Source organism: Pavona decussata, unplaced genomic scaffold (genome assembly GCF_977016875.1).
Source record: "Pavona decussata unplaced genomic scaffold, jaPavDecu1.1 SCAFFOLD_191, whole genome shotgun sequence".
NCBI classification, from domain to species: Eukaryota; Metazoa; Cnidaria; class Anthozoa; order Scleractinia; family Agariciidae; genus Pavona; species Pavona decussata.
In genome coordinates, this window is record NW_028145600.1 from 933908 (window position 1) to 939615 (window position 5708).

At 38.4% G+C, this 5708-nt stretch overlaps 1 pseudogene; it reads left to right on the top strand.

Annotated features, from left to right (window-relative positions):
• The first annotated feature begins 3662 nt into the window (after positions 1–3662).
• On the top strand, positions 3663–5708 carry LOC146462167 (BTB/POZ domain-containing protein 6-like; annotated as a pseudogene).

A 5708-nucleotide genomic window follows, 5' to 3' on the forward strand; every position in this document is an offset into this window, starting at 1 on the left:
TTCAAATTTACAACAGTCGTATACACAATATTTATATTCTTGACAGAAGTTCAGGCTTCAGGAGTTTTCATCATTTATTGCGACAGTACTGTTTCGTATGGTTCGAAGTTATCGGACCACACTCATCAGGCAATTTTTTACGAAACAGTATTGTCGTAATAAATGATGAAAACTCCTGAAGCCTGAACTTCTGTCAAGAATTATCCATTGCTCTTCAATCAAACGAATTGAGCGCTCTACGAAACACATTCTATCCAGAATACAAGTATTTGCAATATTTATATTCAATACAAATCGTCAAAAACAACTATTCAAAACCGGGTAGGCCGATACCGATACCAAATACCTGAAATCAGCACAAAGTACTATTTCGTAAAATGCCATTTCGCAAAGTACCCCCCGAAGGTTCGCAAAGTACCATAAGCCAAAGTAAAATGGTATGACAAAGGAGAACATAGTTTGAAAATGGAATCATAAAACAATAATGCCAGGACCCTACAGATAGTATGATTGCATCTCATTAGAAAGAGACATACGAAAAGTCCTTGAAGTCTGTTCTTAAAACCGATTTGGACTAAGAAGAAAAGACATAACATAACATAACATAACATAACATAACATAACATAACATAACATAACATAACATAACATAACATAACATAACATAACATAACATAACATAACATAACATAACATAACATAACATAACATAGTAAGACATAACATAACATAACATAACATAACATAACATAACATGACATAACATAACATAACATAACATAACATAACATAACATAACAGAACAAACTAAAGCTATTGAACCAGCGTGTACAACATCCTTAGGTTTCACTTGGTAACAATGCGTGCAAAGAAGGAATACGTATAACAGTCCAGAATGGTTGATTTCACATAACGTTTGTAGTCATGATTGGCTCTAGTTCGAATACACTTAGTGAGCTCGAAAAAGTCTTCAGTGTTTGCAGTTTAGGTTTCTGAGTTTGATATCGTGAAGCAAGTCGTTGACTTGCTGAGAAGAAATTACTTTAACCACAAAGTACAAACATTAATTTCCGGCTTTTAATGATTCTCGAAATATCATAACAAAAATAATTTCGTATCAGTGAAACTGTTGTTGCCCACATTCCCACATCAGTCTATGGCCTTTTAAAAGGCAAAGTTGTGTAAGCTAACTGTAGCCGCTGCTAATTTCACTCAGCACCCTACTTTATTAGATAACTTCACTATTACGAAACACATCCCGACGGTAACAAATTTCGTACCAGAACGGTTCTTGTAAAGACAAAGAATAAATTTAAAATTTTTAAAAATACTGCAAGTGACGACATGGAATAAGTAACTGAGAAACAATCGAAAATGAACGACTGACATAAGAACGTTCCTTATCGGTGATGTTACAGTAAATTAACGACGTGGACGGATAAACGGCGAAACACAACTATAAACACTGAAAACGATGCGCACACTAAAAACCTTATGCAAAGAAACTGGCTTTAAAAAAGGTAAAAGGAGTGACAGAAAGGCTATTTACATACGTAATGATCCATAACGTGTGGGGGGTGAAAGGTATAAAAGGCGTAGCGTAAACAAATGAAACGAAAGTAAGTGTAAATTAGGCGCGTCAGAAAGAACTATGTTACTCGCTGTAACACTAACACAGTTGGATCTGTTCGGATTCTTTAGCTGAAAATTTAAGTTCCCTTAATTTTTATATTAGGTAAAGAAGTCTTTTTTTCCTGATTTTACGAGCTGCTATTGGCTTTCCATAAATGCTATCGTACCTTTGTTCACACTTTGAACGACGTTATAGCCCCTCCAAAACCAAAAGAGATTAGTTTTCAGCGTTCCGCAAGTTTTGAAATCATGGACCTTTCGCTAAAGAGAATGCTAGGTTGTATTCATAATTTAACCCGAATCTCTGACGCAGCCGTGATGTTTTTCCGAACAGATATTCCACCAAATTGAACCGTTGAGTGTCTCTACCTTTTTGAAAGTACATATGAAACGCCTGGATACAGCTTCTTATATTCTGATATTAGGGAGCGTAAGCACAGACGTTCGTGAGCCACCGACGGCAACCAGAGGTAGAATTTTTTCCTTTTTGGAGGGTTTTGACGCCATCACGTTTGTAACGTCAAGCCACAGACGTCCAACAAGAGCTCTTCCCGTCCGTTGTGAGGAGCAAAATCAAACTAAAAAAAGGAAACATTCGACTTCCGGTTACCGTCTGTGCTTAAGCTCCCTGTTGTAATGTATTTTCGTCCCTAGAGCCACCTGTTCTGGTATGAGAACAATAATACAATGGCTCACGTCCAAGCCCCACCGGTCAAAGGGGAAATATCACGCAAATTTGCTGTCATTTCAAAACCCAAAAATGTTTCTCTGTCTGCAGAAACAAAGACATAATTGTCATGTTTGTTATAAATTATCACCCTAGTGCAATAAAACTGTCGATTAGTGCCTCTGGCCAGAGACAGAGTAGGCTGATATGGATTGAAACTTGAAAAATGTTTCTAACAGGGAGTGCAAAGGAAGAGTGGCTGGGGAGGATTTAGCCCCCCCCCCCCCCCCCCACACTTTTGTATGCTTCGAAAAATATTTTGTGTTATTTTACTTAACCATATCCACCACTTACAGAAACAACTTACCTTACACATTATTAAGTATATAAAGGTTTTCTCCGACAAACCTGTTAATTTCAGACAGTTTGTCCTTAGTTTTGCTGCTGAACGGACGACTAGATTGCAACTGTGAAATAATGGGATTCCAGGTGTTGTTTCTATTTTCATTCATTGTTGCATCGGTGTTTCACGAAGATAAAGTTTCATCACTGAATAAGTTCGAGGGAGTTTTTACACAAAGGCATTCAATTATGAAAGCTACTTATCGCCGTTACGCTTAAATCTTTGAAACGGGGAATTATGTACAGCTACGGTCATCCTGGATCATTCCATTCCGTTGTCATAACGAACGAGGAAGCAGGCGATTTAAGGAAACATTGAATAGCAAAACTGGGTCGTCACAGGCTGCTGGCTTTCACAAGAAAACAAGTCGACGATGTCTCCCTCATCAGCCTGTTGTGTTCGTCCATTGATTCTTTAGTTCAAAAGAAACGAAAACACTGTAAAAGTTGTCTATTTTTCGGGATTTTCTAGAGGTTAAAATGGTCCTAAAAAGCTACGTTTCGACCAGTTTTACTGGTCTTCCGCAGGGTTGACATAAAACTAAGTCCACTAACCCTGAGGAAGATCATTAAAAATGGTCGAAATGTCGTTTTAAGAATCATTTTAACCTCTAGAAAATCCCGAAGAATAGACAACTTTTACAGTATTTGAGAATGAGAGGTGAAAGTTTCAGAGAAATGAAAAGAAAACATGCATATTTTGGTTGATACAATTAAAAATTTACATGAATGTTGACAGTTTTTGATGCATTCCTAGCCATTTTAAAAGACTTAAGTTTAAAACTTTTGCGGGGTAGCATGCCCCCGGATTCCCTAGTTGTTTCATGCTAACGCGTTCACTTAAGCACCCCCCCCCCCTCCCCCCCACACACACACACACACTCCAAAACCCGACCGCGACCAAAACTGGGACCAAAACTGAGCCTGCGATATTACAATCTGAATGCATGCGTGACGTAACTGTAATACCGTGACTTTCTCCATGAAATCGAAAGCTGGTCGGTATTAGAAGCGAAGGAAGAAGGAAACGTTCAATTCAACATGTCTGTTGGTGCATTCAAAAAAGATTTTTGGCAATCAACAGCCAGGAGTACTATCCAAGAAAGATGCAAGTCCATATTTAACCAAGACCTACTGAGCGATGTGAAGTTTGTCGTGCGAGACTCCAAGGGCGGAAGTGAAAGTAAAAATATTCCGGCTCACAAGTTTATGTTGGCGATCAGTAGTCCAGTGTTTTATGCCATGTTTTACGGTGAACTGGCGGAGACAAAAGATTCTGTCGACATCTCTGATTGTGAGTACGAGAGCCTAGTGGAGTTGTTTCGTTTCATATACAGCGATGAGGCAAACTTGACACCGGACAATGTGATGCAGTTGATGTATTTGGCGAAGAAATACATGCTACCTTCTTTGGCCGACAAATGCTCCGCTTACCTGCAAGGGAACTTGGACGGGTCAAACGTGTTTACCGTTTTGCTGGACGCGCAGAAATACGAAGAGAAAGATATTTTTGGATCAGTGCTGGAAAGTGATCGAGAAAGAAACGGAGGAAGCTGTGAAATCGGATGGTTTCGTGACAATCGAGAGGTCAGTATTGGAAGAATTAGTGGAGAAAGAAAAGTTGAATATTAAGGAAGTGGAATTGTTCAAAGCTGTTGATCGCTGGGCTGGAAAGGAATGTGAAAAGCAGGGTCTTGTAGCAGAAGGATCCGTGAAAAGAAGGATCCTTGGAGAACGGATTCGTTTTCCTGTGATGGAACAAAAAGAGTTTGCAAGGGTTATCCTAAAGTGTGACATACTTAGTAAGAAAGAGATATGCAACCTGGTGGGGTATTTTAATTCAGTGCTTGATAGTTCAGTGGGTTTTTGTGAGACCAAAAGAGCTGGGTCATTTGAGAAAATTAGTAGGTTTGGCTCCTTAGCTACCGGGTGGCATAATAATGGCGACTGGACAGAGTATTTGGGTCTTTCTGTAGACAAAAACATAAAGCTGCATGCAATTCGTCTTTTTGGTAGCGACAGCAGTGAATATTCAGTGACTCTGAATGTGTACAGTTCCAAGAATAAGGTTGATATCGCAATTAAAACCGGCCAGTTTTCGTCAAAGCACATGCAATGTGTAATAGGAGATTATCAAGGTTTTGAAATTGAGTTCGAACCTTCAGTTGCTTTAAAAGCGAATATCAGGTACCGCATTGGCACTTCAATAACTGGTCCCCCTTCCTGGTATGGCCAGGGTGGCGTGGCCACTGTAGAATCCTCCGGGGTGAAATTTTCATTTTGGGACTTTTTAGGAGCAAAAACCTCGTTTTTAAAGGGGCAATTTGCTGAATTTGTCTTTGCATTGGATTAAGCCTTTACGCTGAAATTTTAATTTAAAGTTATTTGGGAGCGACAATACTTAACATGCTATTGCCCTATCACCACCGAAGCAATTTGTTGCTTTATAATTTCAACTGTGGCATGGTTCATTGCATAAATCATTTCTTGAAATGACATCAGTGCACGTATTTGCTAAGTAGCTTTTGTGGAGACCTTTCAATTGTTAAAACTTGCTGAAGTAATTTTTAAGGAAGGTTAACAAGTAGGGTTATTTGTATTTACTATTTTACTTACTCTTTGCGCTAGGTTGAGCTATAATTTTAACATAGAGCTATTTGGTAGTTACAATACTTCCCCTGCTATTGTTGGTAACGAACTTCGTTTATTCTCTGGACGCAAATGCTTGAACATCATTTATTATTGATCACCACTGAAGCACTTTGTTGCTTTATAACTTCAAATGTAGCATAGTTCATTGCATTAATCACTTCTTGAAATGACATCAGTGCATGTATTTTCTATATAGCTTTGATAGAGACGTTTCAATTGATAAATTTTGCTGAAGTTATTTTTAAGGAACGTTTACAAGTATGGTTATTTGTATTTACCCACTGTTTTTAGTTACCTATTGAGAAGGATAGAATAAAGGAAACAATTCTAGAGAAATGATGAATGATGACTTACT